The sequence below is a fragment of the Mytilus edulis genome, chromosome 6 (genome assembly GCF_963676685.1).
Source record: "Mytilus edulis chromosome 6, xbMytEdul2.2, whole genome shotgun sequence".
Taxonomy (NCBI): Eukaryota; Metazoa; Mollusca; class Bivalvia; order Mytilida; family Mytilidae; genus Mytilus; species Mytilus edulis.
In genome coordinates, this window is record NC_092349.1 from 16,352,671 (window position 1) to 16,360,065 (window position 7,395).

Below are 7,395 nucleotides of genomic sequence, written 5' to 3' on the forward strand. Positions count from 1 at the left end.
AGTACTCTCAGATCTGTACTTAATGTCTTTTGAAATAGCGTTGAGTCATTGCTAGTACTCTCAGATCTGTACTTAATGTCTTTTGAAATAGCTTTGAGTTATTGCTAGTACTCTCAGATCTGTACTTAATGTCTTTTGAAATAGCTGTGAGTTATTGCTAGTACTCTCAGATCTGTACTTAATGTCTTTTGAAATAGCTTTGAGTTATTGCTAGTACTCTCAGATCTGTACTTAATGTCTTTTGAAATAGTTTTGAGTTATTGCTAGTACTCTCAGATCTGTACTTAATGTCTTTTGAAATAGCTGTGAGTCTTTGCTAGTACTCTCAGATCTGTACTTAATGTCTTTTGAAATAGCTTAGAGTCATTGCTAGTACTCTCAGATCTGTACTAAATGTCTTTTGAAATAGCTGTGAGTTATTGCTAGTACTCTCAGATCTGTACTTAATGTCTTTTGAAATAGCTGTCAGTTATTGCTAGTGCTCTCAGATCTGTACTTAATGTCTTTTGAAATAGCGTTGAGTCATTGCTAGTACTCTCAGATCTGTACTTAATGTCTTTTGAAATATCTGTGAGTCATTGCTAATACTCTCAGATCTGTACTTAATGTCTTCTGAAATAGCTTTGAGTTATTGCTAGTACTCTCAGATCTGTACTTAATGTCTTTTGAAATAACTGTGAGTTATTGTTAGTACTCTCAGATCTGTACTTAATGTCTTTTGAAATAGCTTTGAGTTATTGCTAGTACTCTCAGATCTGTACTTAATGTCTTTTGAAATAGCGTTGAGTCATTGCTAGTACTCTCAGATCTGTACTTAATGTCTTTTGAAATAGCTTTGAGTTATTGCTAGTACTCTCAGATCTGTACTTAATGTCTTTTGAAATAGCTGTGAGTCATTGCTAGTACTCTCAGATCTGTACTTAATGTCTTTTGAAATAGCTTTGAGTCATTGCTAGTACTCTCAGATCTGTACTAAATGTCTTTTGAAATAGCTGTGAGTTATTGCTAGTACTCTCAGATCTGTACTAAATGTCTTTTGAAATAGCTGTGAGTTATTGCTAGTACTCTCAGATCTGTACTTAATGTCTTTTGAAATAGCTGTGAGTCATTGCTAGTACTCTCAGATCTGTACTTAATGTCTTTTGAAATAGCGTTGAGTCATTGCTAGTACTCTCAGATCTGTACTTAATGTCTTTTGAAATAGCTTTGAGTTATTGCTAGTACTCTCAGATCTGTACTTAATGTCTTTTGAAATAGCTGTGAGTTATTGCTAGTACTCTCAGATCTGTACTTAATGTCTTTTGAAATAGCTTTGAGTTATTGCTAGTACTCTCTGATCTGTACTTAATGTCTTTTGAAATAGTTTTGAGTTATTGCTAGTACTCTCAGATCTGTACTTAATGTCTTTTGAAATAGCTGTGAGTCTTTGCTAGTACTCTCAGATCTGTACTTAATGTCTTTTGAAATAGCTTTGAGTCATTGCTAGTACTCTCAGATCTGTACTAAATGTCTTTTGAAATAGCTGTGAGTTATTGCTAGTACTCTCAGATCTGTACTTAATGTCTTTTGAAATAGCTGTGAGTCTTTGCTAGTACTCTCAGATCTGTACTTAATGTCTTTTGAAATAGCTTTGAGTCATTGCTAGTACTCTCAGATCTGTACTAAATGTCTTTTGAAATAGCTGTGAGTTATTGCTAGTACTCTCAGATCTGTACTTAATGTCTTTTGAAATAGCTGTCAGTTATTGCTAGTGCTCTCAGATCTGTACTTAATGTCTTTTGAAATAGTGTTGAGTCATTGCTAGTACTCTCAGATCTGTACTTAATGTCTTTTGAAATATCTGTGAGTCATTGTTAGTACTCTCAGATCTGTACTTAATGTCTTTTGAAATAGCTTTGAGTTATTGCTAGTACTCTCAGATCTGTACTTAATGTCTTTTGAAATAACTGTGAGTTATTGCTAGTACTCTCAGATCTGTACTTAATGTCTTTTGAAATAGCTTTGAGTTATTGCTAGTACTCTCAGATCTGTACTTAATGTCTTTTGAAATAGCGTTGAGTCATTGCTAGTACTCTCAGATCTGTACTTAATGTCTTTTGAAATAGCTTTGAGTTATTGCTAGTACTCTCAGATCTGTACTTAATGTCTTTTGAAATAGCTGTGAGTCATTGCTAGTACTCTCAGATCTGTACTTAATGTCTTTTGAAATAGCTTTGAGTCATTGCTAGTACTCTCAGATCTGTACTAAATGTCTTTTGAAATAGCTGTGAGTTATTGCTAGTACTCTCAGATCTGTACTTAATGTCTTTTGAAATAGCTGTCAGTTATTGCTAGTGCTCTCAGATCTGTACTTAATGTCTTTTGAAATAGCGTTGAGTCATTGCTAGTACTCTCAGATCTGTACTTAATGTCTTTTGAAATATCTGTGAGTCATTGCTAATACTCTCAGATCTGTACTTAATGTCTTCTGAAATAGCTTTGAGTTATTGCTAGTACTCTCAGATCTGTACTTAATGTCTTTTGAAATAACTGTGAGTTATTGCTAGTACTCTCAGATCTGTACTTAATGTCTTTTGAAATAGCTTTGAGTTATTGCTAGTACTCTCAGATCTGTACTTAATGTCTTTTGAAATAGCGTTGAGTCATTGCTAGTACTCTCAGATCTGTACTTAATGTCTTTTGAAATAGCTTTGAGTTATTGCTAGTACTCTCAGATCTGTACTTAATGTCTTTTGAAATAGCTGTGAGTCATTGCTAGTACTCTCAGATCTGTACTTAATGTCTTTTGAAATAGCTTTGAGTCATTGCTAGTACTCTCAGATCTGTACTAAATGTCTTTTGAAATAGCTGTGAGTTATTGCTAGTACTCTCAGATCTGTACTAAATGTCTTTTGAAATAGCTGTGAGTTATTGCTAGTACTCTCAGATCTGTACTTAATGTCTTTTGAAATAGCTGTGAGTCATTGCTAGTACTCTCAGATCTGTACTTAATGTCTTTTGAAATAGCGTTGAGTCATTGCTAGTACTCTCAGATCTGTACTTAATGTCTTTTGAAATAGCTTTGAGTTATTGCTAGTACTCTCAGATCTGTACTTAATGTCTTTTGAAATAGCTGTGAGTTATTGCTAGTACTCTCAGATCTGTACTTAATGTCTTTTGAAATAGCTTTGAGTTATTGCTAGTACTCTCTGATCTGTACTTAATGTCTTTTGAAATAGTTTTGAGTTATTGCTAGTACTCTCAGATCTGTACTTAATGTCTTTTGAAATAGCTGTGAGTCTTTGCTAGTACTCTCAGATCTGTACTTAATGTCTTTTGAAATAGCTTTGAGTCATTGCTAGTACTCTCAGATCTGTACTAAATGTCTTTTGAAATAGCTGTGAGTTATTGCTAGTACTCTCAGATCTGTACTTAATGTCTTTTGAAATAGCTGTGAGTCTTTGCTAGTACTCTCAGATCTGTACTTAATGTCTTTTGAAATAGCTTTGAGTCATTGCTAGTACTCTCAGATCTGTACTAAATGTCTTTTGAAATAGCTGTGAGTTATTGCTAGTACTCTCAGATCTGTACTTAATGTCTTTTGAAATAGCTGTCAGTTATTGCTAGTGCTCTCAGATCTGTACTTAATGTCTTTTGAAATAGTGTTGAGTCATTGCTAGTACTCTCAGATCTGTACTTAATGTCTTTTGAAATATCTGTGAGTCATTGTTAGTACTCTCAGATCTGTACTTAATGTCTTTTGAAATAGCTTTGAGTTATTGCTAGTACTCTCAGATCTGTACTTAATGTCTTTTGAAATAACTGTGAGTTATTGCTAGTACTCTCAGATCTGTACTTAATGTCTTTTGAAATAGCTTTGAGTTATTGCTAGTACTCTCAGATCTGTACTTAATGTCTTTTGAAATAGCGTTGAGTCATTGCTAGTACTCTCAGATCTGTACTTAATGTCTTTTGAAATAGCTTTGAGTTATTGCTAGTACTCTCAGATCTGTACTTAATGTCTTTTGAAATAGCTGTGAGTCATTGCTAGTACTCTCAGATCTGTACTTAATGTCTTTTGAAATAGCTTTGAGTCATTGCTAGTACTCTCAGATCTGTACTAAATGTCTTTTGAAATAGCTGTGAGTTATTGCTAGTACTCTCAGATCTGTACTTAATGTCTTTTGAAATAGCTGTGAGTCATTGCTAGTACTCTCAGATCTGTACTTAATGTCTTTTGAAATAGCTTTGAGTCATTGCTAGTACTCTCAGATCTGTACTTAATGTCTTTTGAAATAGCTTTGAGTCATTGCTAGTACTCTCAGATCTATACTTAAAGTCTTTTGAAATAGCTTTGAGTTATTGCTAGTACTCTCAGATCTGTACTTAATGTCTTTTGAAATAGCTTTGAGTTATTGCTAGTACTCTCAGATCTGTACTTAATGTCTTTTGAAATAGCTTTGAGTCATTGCTAGTACTCTCAGATCTATACTTAATGTCTTTTAAAATAGCTGTGAGTCATTGCTAGTACTCTCAGATCTGTACTTAATGTCTTTTGAAATAGTGTTGAGTCATTGCTAGTACTCTCAGATCTGTACTTAATGTCTTTTGAAATAGCTTTGAGTTATTGCTAGTACTCTCAGATCTGTACTCAATGTCTTTTGAAATAGCTGTGAGTTATTGCTAGTACTCTCAGATCTGTACTTAATGTCTTTTGAAATAGCTTTGAGTTATTGCTAGTACTCTCAGATCTGTACTTAATGTCTTTTGAAATAGCTTTGAGTTATTGCTAGTACTCTCAGATCTGTACTTTATGTCTTTTGAAATAGCTGTGAGTCTTTGCTAGTACTCTCAGATCTGTACTTAATGTCTTTTGAAATAGCTTTGAGTCATTGCTAGTACTCTCAGATCTGTACTAAATGTCTTTTGAAATAGCTGTGAGTTATTGCTAGTACTCTCAGATCTGTACTTAATGTCTTTTGAAATAGCTGTCAGTTATTGCTAGTGCTCTCAGATCTGTACTTAATGTCTTTTGATATAGCTTTGAGTCATTGCTAGTACTCTCAGATCTGTACTTAATGTCTTTTGAAATAGCTTTGAGTCATTGCAAGTACTCTCAGATCTGTACTTAATGTCTTTTGAAATAGCTGTGAGTCATTGCTAGTACTCTCAGATCTGTACTTACTGTCTTTTGAAATAGCTGTGAGTCATTGCTAGTACTCTCAGATTTGTACTTAATGTCTTTTGAAATAGCTTTGAGTCATTGCTAGTACTCTCAGATCTGTACTTAATGTCTTTTGAAATAGATGTGAGTCATTGCTAGTAGTCTCAGATCTGTACTTGATGTCTTTTGAAATAGTTTTGAGTCATTGCTAGTACTCTCAGATCTGTACTTAATGTCTTTTGAAATAGCTTTGAGTCATTGCTAGTACTCTCAGATCTGTACTTAACGTCTTTTGAAAAAGCTGTGAGTCATTGCTAGTACTCTCAGATCTGTACTTAATGTCTTTTGAAATAGCTGTGAGTTATTGCTAGTACTCTCAGATCTGTAGTTAATGTCTTTTGAAATAGCTTTGAGTCATTGCTAGTACTCTCAGATCTGTACTTCTATTTCAAAAGAAAAGTCTTTTGAAATAGCTGCGAGTCATTGCTAGTACTCTCAGATTTGTACTTAATGTCTTTTGAAATAGCTGTGAGTCATTGCTAGTACTCTCAGATGTGTACTTAATGTCTTTTGTAATAGCTTTGAGTCATTGCTAGTACTCTCAGATCTGTACTTAATGTCTTTTGAAAAAGCTGTGAGTCATTGATAGTACTCTCAGATCTGTACTTAATGTCTTTTAAAATAGCTGTGAGTTATTGCTAGTACTCTCAGATCTGTACTTTATGTCTTTTGAAATAGCTGTGAGTCATTGCTAGTACTCTCAGATCTGTACTTAATGTCTTTTGAAATAGCTGTGAGTCATTGCTAGTACTCTCAAATCTGTACTTAATGTCTTTTGAAATAGCTGTGAGTCATTGCTAGTACTCTCAGATCTGTACTTAATGTCTTTTGAAAAAGCGTTGAGTCATTGCTAGTACTCTCAGATCTGTACTTAATGTCTTTTGAAATAGCTGTGAGTCATTGCTAGTACTCTCAGATCTGTACTTAATGTCTTTTGAAATAGCTGTAAGCCATTGCTAGTACTCTCAGATCTGTACTTTATGTCTTTTGAAATAGCTGTGAGTCATTGCTAGTACTCTCAGATCTGTACTTAATGTCTTTTGAAATATCTGTGAGTCATTGCTAGTAGTCTTAGATCTGTACTTAATGTCTTTTGAAATAGCTGTGAGTCATTGCTAGTACTCTCAGATCTGTACTTAATGTCTTTTGGAAAAGCTGTGAGTCATTGCTAGTACACACAGATCTGTACTTAATGTCCTTAGAAATAGCTGTGAGTCATTGCTAGTACTCTCAGATCTGTACTTAATGTCTTTTGAAATAGCTGTGAGTCATTGCTAGTACTCTCAGATCTGTACTTAATGTCTTTTGAAATAGCTGTCAGTGATTGCTAGTACTCTCGTTTTCTATTTGGAATTTATGCTTTGCTGATTGAAGCCTTTTCAACTAATTTTCAGTTTTCCTTACGTAAAACTGCAATACCTATTCACACGTTAGAGGTGGTTAGGCGCCTTCAAATGAATTTAACTCCGCCACATTATGTATGTGCTTGCCCAAAGTCAGGAGCCTGTAATTCAGTGGTTGTCGTTTGTTGCTGGGATACATAATACTTTTTCGTTTAACTTTGTACGTACATTATGTCGTTAGTTTTCTCGTTTTAATTTTGTTAAAATTTGCCTTTCGGGACCTTTTATAACTGACTATTAGTTATTGGCTTTGCTCATAGTTGAAGGCCGTATGATGACCTATGGTTGTAAATATCATTCTCATTTTGGTCTCTTGTGGTGAGTTGTTTCATTGGCAATCATACCACATCTTCCTATTTTATATTTAAACCTCTTGAGTCCGAAAGATACTGACAACACCATGTGGGAAAATAACGTTAGACTACAAAAAGACAAATTAAAGATCACTAAATAAAAGGAAATGGGGAATGTGTCAAGGCGACAACAACCCGACCATAGAGCAGACAAATACCGAAGACCACCAATGGGTCTTCAGTGTAGCGAGAAACTGCCGCACCGGAGGCGTCCTTCAGCTGTCCCCTAAACAAATATGTATACTAGTTCAGTGATAATGGACGTCATACTAAACTCCGAATTACAATGTATACACAAGGAACTAAAATTAAAAATCATTCAAGACTAACAAAGGTCAGAGGCTCTCGACTTGGGACAGGAGCAAAATTGCGGCGGGGTTAAACATGTTTTTTTTATATCTCAACGCTCCCCCTATACCTCTTGCCAATGTAGAAA